We start from the raw sequence: 10,255 nt of genomic DNA, 5'->3' as shown, positions 1-10,255 counted from the left end.
GCATTGCCCTGAACTAGCTATGCCCCTTTTGCCTGCCCTTTGCCGCCTCTGTCTGCCCTTTAAAAAGTGTGCATGGCCATTAATAAAGCAGACATGGTCACCAAAACTTTTCTCCAGTGCTTATTGCCAAAGAGCGCCATGACCCCACCCAGGCTGAGAGCGCACAAGCCTCATGGGATGAGCCTGCAAAGAACATACAAGTGAATTCTATAATTTTTTTTATTTTTTTTTATTATTTTTTTTTTTGACAGGCAGAGTGGACAGTGAGAGAGAGAGACAGAGAGAAAGGTCTTCCTTTTGCCGTTGGTTCACCCTCCAATGGCCGCCGCGGCCAGCGCACTGCGGCCGGCGCACCGCGCTGATCCGATGGCAGGAGCCAGGAGCCAGGTGCTTTTCCTGGTCTCCCATGGGGTGCAGGGCCCAAGCACCTGGGCCATCCTCCGCTGCACTCCCTGGCCACAGTAGAGAGCTGGCCTGGAAGAGGGGCAACCGGGACAGAATCCGGCGCCCCAACCGGGACTAGAACCTGGTGTGCCGGCGCCGCTAGGCGGAGGATTAGCCTAGTGAGCCGCAGCGCCGGCCGAAGTGAATTCTATAATTAACACATTGCTGCAGTTTGTGAAGCATAAGTTATAAAATCAAAATTGTGTACAGTAGTCCTACTATTCATTTTTTAAAAAGATTTATTTATTTGAAAGACAGAGTTACAGAGAGATAGAGAGGTTTTCTATCCACTGTGTCACTCCCCAGATGGCCGCAATGGCCAGAGCTGCACCATCTGAAACCAGGAGCCAGGAGCTTCTTCTGGGTCTTCCACACGGGTGCAGGGGCCCAAGGACTTGGGCCATCTTCTTCTGCTTTCCCAGGCCACAGTGCAGAGCTGGATCGAAAGAGGAGCAGCAGGACTAGAACTGGCACCCATATGGGATTCTGGTGCTTCAGGCCAGGGCACTAATCTGCTGAGCCACAGCATTGGCCCCAGTAGTCCTACTATTCTCAGAGCATTGGTTTCCATGGCTCAATCTCTGTAACAACCTTTCCATTTGCTGAATGCCTGGATTCTTCCCAATCAAGACTTGTTTAAGAGTGTAAAACTTTGTAAGCCACTATTTCAGTTGAGTCTTATAATAATTCTGTAGGGTAAAAATGATTCTTGCTTGAAAATCAGGAAATGAGTTCAGGGTGACCAAGTCCCTCATTCAATATAACATAACTAGTAAATGCCAGTTTCGGGAAAGAAAGTCAATGCTTCTAAACAGAGATTAGTGATGTATTTAGGGAATAGTTGTGGATATCTGCATCATGATCATTGTCTCCCCTCCTCCTCTCTCAACATTCTTTTAAAAAAAACCCTAGAGGAATAATACCACATCAACAATATGTATCCAAGTGTGCTACCAAATTAGTCAACAACAAAGCTGAAGCTTGTAAGAGGATGCTTAAAGGGTGAACATGTGAGGAAGAAATTAGACAAGCATCTACCATTCATCATGAGGGGCTCCTCAGCCTCAATTTCCTGCCCTAAATGTTCCTTGACCTCAGGCGGTCACAGAACACTTTGGCTGGGGTAGTTCTTTGCATACGCACGTAGCTGCTGCCATCTCGCCATGCTCCCTCTGCTTGGTTGCGCCCTACGCACTGGGCTCTGACGTCCTGGGCATAGGCTGATGCAGCTGCTCCAGCCCCAGCTCCGGCAGTGCACCCAGCCCTTTGTGTGTGGTGGCAGCGCCTCCTGCACCCTCATGGGCCCTGAGTTGCCATGTGCTGTTGCTGCACGCTGCACAGAGGAGGAGACAAAGCTCTTAATGATGTCCTTACCAATGAGACTAAGGAGGAGGAGAAAATCCAGGAGCACAAATCTCTCCCCAAAGTATCTGGAGGATGGGAGCCGGAAGTGAATGGGACAGAAGCTAAACTCATGTGGGAAGTGGCTGGGGGAAAGACCACTGTTACTTTCAGCATTAACAACAGCATCTCATCAACCTTTGATGGTGGTGAAGCGCCCTCACAAGGACAGAAGGCTCAGGAACAGAGGCTTGAATTGACGTCAGCTCTGAATTTCGTGGTTGAAGTTACCAAGAGTGACCGCGAGAAGACCCTCAGACTGGACTGCTGCTCTCCAGAGGATGAGGTTGGACAAGAAGACACTGAGAGCGACATTTTCTCTCTGTCTGGGAAGTTAGCTTTCAGGCCATGTTGAATCTGAGTGGAAGAACCCCAACTACACACTCAATATAGATTCCCTGGACTGGACCTTGTACAACCACCTAATGGATTTCCTCAGAGACCGAGGGGAGGACAATACTTTTGCGGATAAATTGGTGCAGCTTAGCCCTGCGCGTGAGCACCAGCAGTGCATTACTTTCCTTGAGGACTTCAAAAGTCAAGAGCCGGTAGAGGAGGGCACTGAAACTTGTATGGCAGGTGAACAAAACCTGCTCTGACACCAAGAGACCCGTGCACTGCAATGGTGACCATCCTTACACCATGAAAAATAGTAAATTCAAATAATTACTGTTGCACTCTCATTTATCACTTTTTTCTGTACTAATTTATCATTTCCAGATTTTTGTACAACATAATGATGGACAACAAATTGCTTTTACCTCCTCCAAAATAAAAAAAAAAAAAGTTCTCAGAACTTGCACTAAGTCTCATGCCCAGAAACAGAGATAGTTTCAAAACTCAGCTTCACCCATAACACTATGGCTCATAATCCTGGAGCAGATAATATGGGGAGCAGATGACAAAGGCAACAAGCCTTCCTTAACGTTTGTTAATAAAAGCACGAAGTGACAGCTTCGTTAATCTTCAGAACTCACTATATATCCTAAGACCACCACAGGAAATCAAATGCACCTGATTTTCATGTATTAGTCTCAGAAAATTCTACTTAAATAACTTACCAAGATATACTTTGCTATTTTCCCAGCAGCATGTGTATAGAACCTACATAAGTCCTTAATTTTTAAGCTAAAACCCAGAGGTGAGGCTATGTTTCACTGAAAGATTTCAGCCTGTCTTAATGGGCCCTTACACATCAGCATCCCTGAGTCCCACAATATCCCCTGCTATCACCAGCGCACATCTTAGATATCCAAATATATTCTCCCTGTGAGTAACTTCACAACGTTCACTCACTGAAATAGCAAGATGTATGTGCGTTAGGTATGTTTTCTGACATCAAAATCTCTGGTATTAGTTTATTAAAATATTAGATATTAGGCCACTTATAAGTTTTGTATATTTATTTGATTTTTCCCTTTGTCCCTTATGTTAAGATGAATAAAGATTGTTTCATTGTTTTTTTTCCATGAAAATAGAAATTGTGATATATAAAGAAATAAAAAATCTGGATCTTGACTAAAATTATTAAAAAGTATAAGCTTTATTTAAATGTTCAAATACAATTTTGAGTGCATTTCCCAAATATAAATATAAACGATAAAAGTATAAAACAATTAGCCTAACAGACTGAGAAGCCAACAAGCACCTGATAATTTTGTTAATTAAAAAAGAATAAATGTTGTTACCATTTATGGAAATGCTTTTGTAAACTTTCCTAACCAGGAGGCTAATACGGGAGGACTGTTGGCTCAGGGAATTTGGGTGCTTCTCTAGCTTCCATTTGTACTGTTACTTGGATCCTTAGTTAATCCTGCTTAGTGTTGATTTCCAGCCACTGCTTTACCCAGGAATCTTGGAAGTAAAGCTACTTTGAATTCCTTCTCTCAGTGCTCTTAGGTCTATAGGGGTGGGGAATGTATGGAATGCAGGCCACAGAAAACCTGCAAAATCACTGGTCTGGCCCTGCCAAGGTAACTGCAGGTGGGACTCAAAATACAGTAAGTAGATCACAGGCTAATATTTAAAATTATAATTTTGTATGGCCTATGAATGATGTCATAAATATCCAAATAGCCCTTGACAGAAAAAAGTGGTTCCCTATCCTTGTGAGAAAGCATGGTTCCAGATTCCTTGGCAAGTCTTGTGTATATTGAAATACATGTGTAATGGAAGGCTCATCTGATAGGGCTTTGACTGCAAGAAAAGAATAATGGGCTCCAGAGAAAGGGCACCCTTTACAGCAGCAAATAATGGGGACCATGAATTTAAAATATCCATAGGATGAGGAGGTAGAGGAAAAAGTTTGTGGGAAAACTGAATTAAAAGTATTAGCTAGCCGGCGCCGCGGCTCACTAGGCTAATCCTCCGCCTTGCTGCGCCGGCACACCTGGTTCTAGTCCCGGTCGGGGCGCCGGATTCTGTCCCGGTTGTCCCTCTTCCAGGCCAGCTCTCTGCTGTGGCCAGGGAGTGCAGTGGAGGATGGCCCAAGTGCTTGGGCCCTGCACCCCATGGGAGACCAGGAGAAGCACCTGACTCCTGGCTCCTGGCTTCGGATCAGCGCAGTGCGCTGGCTGCAGCGCGGTGGCCGCGGCAAAGGAAGACCTTTCTCTCTGTCTCTCCCTCTCACTGTCCACTCTGCCTGTCATTAAAAAAAAAAAAAAAAGTATTAGCTTATTTCAGTGCAAATTTTTTTTCATAATAATATGAAAGTATGTATTATGAAAAAGAAAACTGCATGGATTTCAAACATTTTGCAACAAAATAAACTCATATTTTAATTCTATTTTTCTGCAAACTTTTTTTTTAATTCATCCTTATCCTTTCAGCAATTTCCAAGAGACATGTTCATTTCTTTTTTTGAAGATTCTATTTACTTATTTGAGAGGTAGAGTTACAGACAGAGAGAGGGAGAAACAGAGATAAAGGTCTCCCATCTGCGGTCACTCTCCAAATGGCCACAAAGGCCAGAGCTGAGCCAATCCAAACTCAGGAGTGAGGAGCTTCTTCCAGGTCTCCCATGCAGGCACAGGGTTCCAGGCACTTTTGCCATGTTCCACTGCTTTCCCAGGCCACAAACAGAAAGCTAGATATGAAGAGGAGCAGCCATGACATTAACCGGCTCCCATATGTGATGCTGGCACTGTCATCTTAGGTCTCAGTTGCATCATTGGAAAAAGGTGTGTGTGTGTGTGTGTGCACAAAGTAGAGAAGAGCCCCACTAAAAAAGCTAGAACAATTTGCACTTCAAGCAAATTTGTTGGGGGACACTCTTTAACAAAAAGGCAGAAGTAATAATCTCTTACTTTTTAAAAACATTGCAGAATGAGCAATGTTGGGCCATCGCTTATGAAATGTGTATCACAATGACACAGTGAAGGACTACTCTACAGGTCTGTCAGAAAGAGGAAGCTTCACACTGGCAGCAGCAGGCCGGAGCACTCATGATAGAACCAAGGTTAGCAGGCTTTGGCCATTGAGATCCTGAAGTCTGCACATGGCTTTCAGAAAGATCAACGTTGCAGCAGCTCCAGCTTTATAACTACAGCTCAACTTCCATCTAACTGTAGAAAAAAACAGAGAACCGTTGTGTGGGCATAGGTCTCAAACCCTGAAGGTTTTGAGAAATTTGAGGGGAAAAGTATCAGAAAAAAATCAGAAATCTTTTTTTTTAAGATTTTATTTATGTATTTGAGAGGTAGAGTTACCGACAGTGAGAGGGAGACAGAGAGCGAGCGAGAGGTCTTCCATCCGCTGATTCATTCCCCAAATGGCTGAAACAGCCAGAGCTGCACCGATCCGAAGCCAAGAGCAAGGTGCTTCTTCCCGCTCTCCCATGCAGGTGCAGGGGCCCAAGGAGCTGGCCATCTTCTACTGCTTTTCCAGGATACAGCAGAGAGCTGGATTGGAAAAGGAGCAGCCGGGATAGAACTGGTACCCATATGGGATGCCGGTGCCGCAGGCAGAGGATTAACCTACTGCACCACGGTGCCAGCCCCCCGAAATCTTACTAGAAAAGTAGATGAGATTTGGGTCCATTCATTGGCATATACAAAAGGTTTGCAAAATCTTCATGTGAAATGAATATTATGAAAATTGTACATGGAGTTCAACAAAATTTTCACCAAAAATATATTTATCATTTTACAAACTTTTTGAAATCTCTGCAGATGTTTGAACATGATCTTATTTGCATTCCTATTGTTTGAATGTTACGTGTCCCCCAAGAGCTTGTGTGCTACAAGTTTGGTCCCAGGGGTGGCACTACTGGGAAGTGATGAACCTTTAGCAGGTAGAGACCAGGGTAGGTCCTTGTTTCTTGCTCTCAGAGGATAATTCTTCATGAAGGCTATTATAAACACTTTACTTTTGTCCTGTCCTGCCTTTTGTTGCTTCCTGGCTCAATCCCTCTTCATGAGCCCCAACATGCACTGTGGAGTAACCCACATCATGCTATTTGTACTTCCAGCCTCCATAGCTATGAGTTCAATAAAGTTTTTATTTCTTCATAAATTAGTTGCTTCAGATATTTCATTATAGTATCTAAAAACTGATTAATACATATGCACATTCTTGATAGCTTAAGTTTATAATGTAGTAGCTACTCATTAATCTTATTTTCTATTTTGCCCCATTACTCTACAAAAAGCAAGTCAGGAGGGTGAACGATACAGTTCAGGCAGCTAAGCCATGTATCATCCAAGACCATTTTTCTTTTCTAATAAAAATGTTCTTCATTACAAATGCCCCTTCATTTTTTTCATAAGCTGAACATTTCTACATTTGTGCTATAATATCTCTTTGAGCAGGCTGGAGCTCCTAATACTAGTTCTTTGAGATCAGAACACTTTATTATGACTCAGTTTGTAGCAATATTCTTAACATTTCTGGATCATTATGTCCTTTTGAAAATGTGATGAAAGATTTGGACATTCTCTCCACAGAAAAGGCAAGTGGTGTGTGACCTTAGAGCAGCCCTACTATAAAATCCCTTCAACATGTTCTCTCTCCCAACATCTCTGTCATGCCTGACCTCTCTTACTGGAACCCTACAAAAATCTTCATGACACCCAGCTTACGCAGCTTTCTGCCTCTTACAGGGTAGAAAGAGAAGAATCCAAGGAAGCCAGCTTAAAACGTTCTCAGGCCAGGGCCAGTGCTGTGGCATAGTGGGCTAAGACTCTGCGTGCTGTGCTGGCACCCCATCCAGGTACCAGTTGAGTCCCGGCTGCTCCACTTCTGATCCAGCTTTCTGCTAATGATGTGGGAAAGCAGTGCAAGACGGCCCAAGTGTTTGGGCCCCTCACCCACGTGAGAGACCTGGAAGAGGCTCGTAGCTCCTGGTTCTTGGCTCCTGCCTTCAAATACGCCCAGCTCTGGCTGTTGCCGCCATTTGGGGAGCGACCAGCAAATGGAAGACCTCTCTCTCTCTCTCTCTCTCTCAGTCTTTCCCTCTGTAACTTTGCCTCTCAAATAAATAAATAAGAGTTTAAAAAATTCCCAGGCCAAGTTTGAGAGTTTACCTGGTTGTAATTCTTTATTAAGTAAAGGTTAAACTTGTTATTATAAAGTAAATTGAAAGTATGCAATTGTAAACATTAAAAGAAATATAAAAAAGGAAGGAGGGAGGAAGTGGAGAAGGTAGATGGGAAGTATTATTATGCTCTTAAAATTATATATATGAAATACATGAAATTTGTTTCCTTTGTATAAATAAAACAAATTTTAAAAAGATAAAATGAATGATGATTTATAAAAATATGCATAGCCTAGCATATGCACGTCTTTGAAATTCTAGAATGGTGCAAACATATTTCCTAGGTTTCTGGAATATAATCCATAAATTCTAAGAAAAGTATCAATAATAAAATAATCTCTATCTCAAAGGCAGGAATGAAGTCAGAAATATTATTCTTTTTGGATTGACATCACATACAGAAAACACTAAAGAAGTCAAACAAAGTGTCCTTCTGACAATGAATCCAGTTATTTTTTTCTCTTTGTTCTCTTCTTCGTAGTTGAAACTATTTGGCTGAGTTAGGATTTCATAAGAATATTTTTTCTTTGGTGGTCAGAATTACTATTTTACTTAGAAATAGGATGTCCATTTATAATTCCTTTGGTAAAAAAAATTTATTTATTTATTTTATTTGAAAAAGAGAGGATGGGGAGAGAGACAGAAACAGAGAGTTCTTCCCTCTGCTGGTTCACTATCCCAGTGCCCCCAATGGCCGTGTCTGGGTAAAGCTGCAGCCAAGAGCCCAGAACTCAATCGAGATCTCCACATGTGTGGTGGGGATCCAAGTATTTGAGCCATCATCTGTTGTTTCCCAAGGTATGCATTAGTAGGAAGCTGGATCGGAAACTGAGTAGCCAGAAGATGGATCCAGGCACCCTGATATGGAATGTAGAGGCAACTTAACAGTTGTATCAAATGCCCACCCCATTCATTATTTACTTATCCTTTCACTTAACAAATATTTATTAGCAATTGTTAGGCGCCGTGTTAGCTGCAGAGGTCATACTGATAAACATGATGTGGGCTCTATCCTCCAGGTTCCATGGTCATCTAAGCAGAGATATAACCAGGAAAGAGGCTAGGCTTTGGAAAGGAAGACTCCTGCAAGAAGTATATTTAAGTTGAGAGCTATAGTATGATTAGGAGTTAGCTGGCTTAAGTTACTGAGATAATAAAACAAGCTAGACTTGTTCACTAGAAAGAAGTTTGAAGTGAAAAACACTGATGAGACACTTTAGCCTCAAATTCAGCCTGTGGAGAAAGACTACACAGGACGGTGACAGGACAGCAGCTGTGGATCAGATCAGCATGCTTTAATTATGGGCTAATATTTGGTTCCTTAAATTTAAAGCTTCTTTTGATCATTAAATCATCTTAAGTATGCAAGACAGATGATAGCTTAGAGTAAGCATCCAGCATATCTTTGTTGGACTGTTAAGAAGAGCTCTGAAGACGATTACTTTCTGGTTAATTGTTTTCCAAGTAGCTTTGCATAGAGTTCCATGATGGGAAAATTACCAATACTGATAAATTGTCTTCCTTGCAAGGTTTTATTATTTCTTGAACTATTATAAATTCTATGATTCATGTTATAAGTATAAATTTAGGCTCCAAAGTCAAAGGTAAGTTATATCTAAATTATTGACAGTCTTGGAGTATCCATTCTGTTCTTTTAACTTCCTGTTTCTATTAATGAGTATAATGATAGTCATCTGTGTGATTAAAATGTCTCTTGGAGAAATAGAACCTTTTATTTCCAATGTGCTCTACATATCTGTATTCATCAGATTTTCATTCCTACCACAAATGCCTGAGAGGAGTTACTTAGGAAGGAAGAAGGTCTGTTTTAGCTTACAGTTTTGGAAGATCACCATCCAAGACTGGGAAGCCCCATTTGTCTGCTGTCTGATTGCCAGTGTTGGAGTGAGTATGGAAAAACAATCACATGGAAATAATCAATCCTCTCATAAAACCCCCTCTGAGGGCATACCCCAATGACCTTAGGAAAAGGTCTAGAAACCTACCACAGGGCCTATATCCTAAATACTATAATGGAGACAAGTCTCCACCCTTAATCCATTAAGCATTAATGTTAATCCATTAACAGTTAACACAAGACTTTTGAGACCAAGCCCCAGTACGTGGATCTTTGGGGGAACGCAAAAACTATTAACCTAATTATAATAATCAAACCATACCATCTTCCAGGATGGTCATCAGGAGAATATTTTCTACCTGAGAAGTCAAAGGCTAAGACTGAGAATGCAAGAGTTACACAATTGGCTTACTGCTTAGCCTCCGGAAAGCTATCTCAGTCTTCTGGGGTTTTGTTTCCTGAATTAAGAAAATTGTACTCTTCTCTAACAATATTTTTGTCCTAGGCAATACTGGAAGAATTACTTATGTATGTTCCATAACTGGACTCTCTGCCATTGCATTATTCGTCTATGCTGGAATCACAATGGGAAAGCTAAGATGGTACATAAAATGTATTAATTTGTTCCAAAGCTGAGTTCTTTCTAAGCAGGCAGCAGAATGAATGCAAGCTGTTGAATTTTTGTTTCACTACTCTTCTGAGTAAAAATTATCACTTTGCAACAACGTTGTTAAAGTGTGTAAGTCCCCTACACCATGACAGGAGCAGTGAATGATGTTTCTGTACTCTCTAAAGATACTGCGTTATCTCACAGCTTGTTATATAAAAATAGTCCCTAAAAAATCCGGAAAACCATGGTTTCTTATATCATGCCCACCACAAAGTCTTTTTATCTACATTCTGAATGGGTGGGGAGAGAGAGAGAGAGAGAGAGAGAGAGAGAGAGAGAGAGAGAGAAATACAGAGACAAGACTGGCCCAGGCTAAAGCTAGGAGCCAGAAATTCAATTCAAGTTT

The 10,255-nt window shown here is 41.8% G+C and overlaps 1 pseudogene; it reads left to right on the top strand.

The window, feature by feature from the left end:
- The first annotated feature begins 1,667 nt into the window (after positions 1-1,667).
- LOC100346447 (complement component 1 Q subcomponent-binding protein, mitochondrial pseudogene) overlaps positions 1,668-10,255 on the top strand; it is a 62,042-nt pseudogene continuing 53,454 nt past the window's right edge.

This window comes from Oryctolagus cuniculus, chromosome 3, assembly GCF_051225735.1.
Source record: "Oryctolagus cuniculus isolate XC-2025 breed Fujian yellow rabbit chromosome 3, ASM5122573v1, whole genome shotgun sequence".
NCBI lineage: Eukaryota > Metazoa > Chordata > Mammalia > Lagomorpha > Leporidae > Oryctolagus > Oryctolagus cuniculus.
The sequence above is the reverse complement of the archived record's forward strand: the minus strand, read 5'-3'. Positions and strand labels throughout refer to the sequence as shown.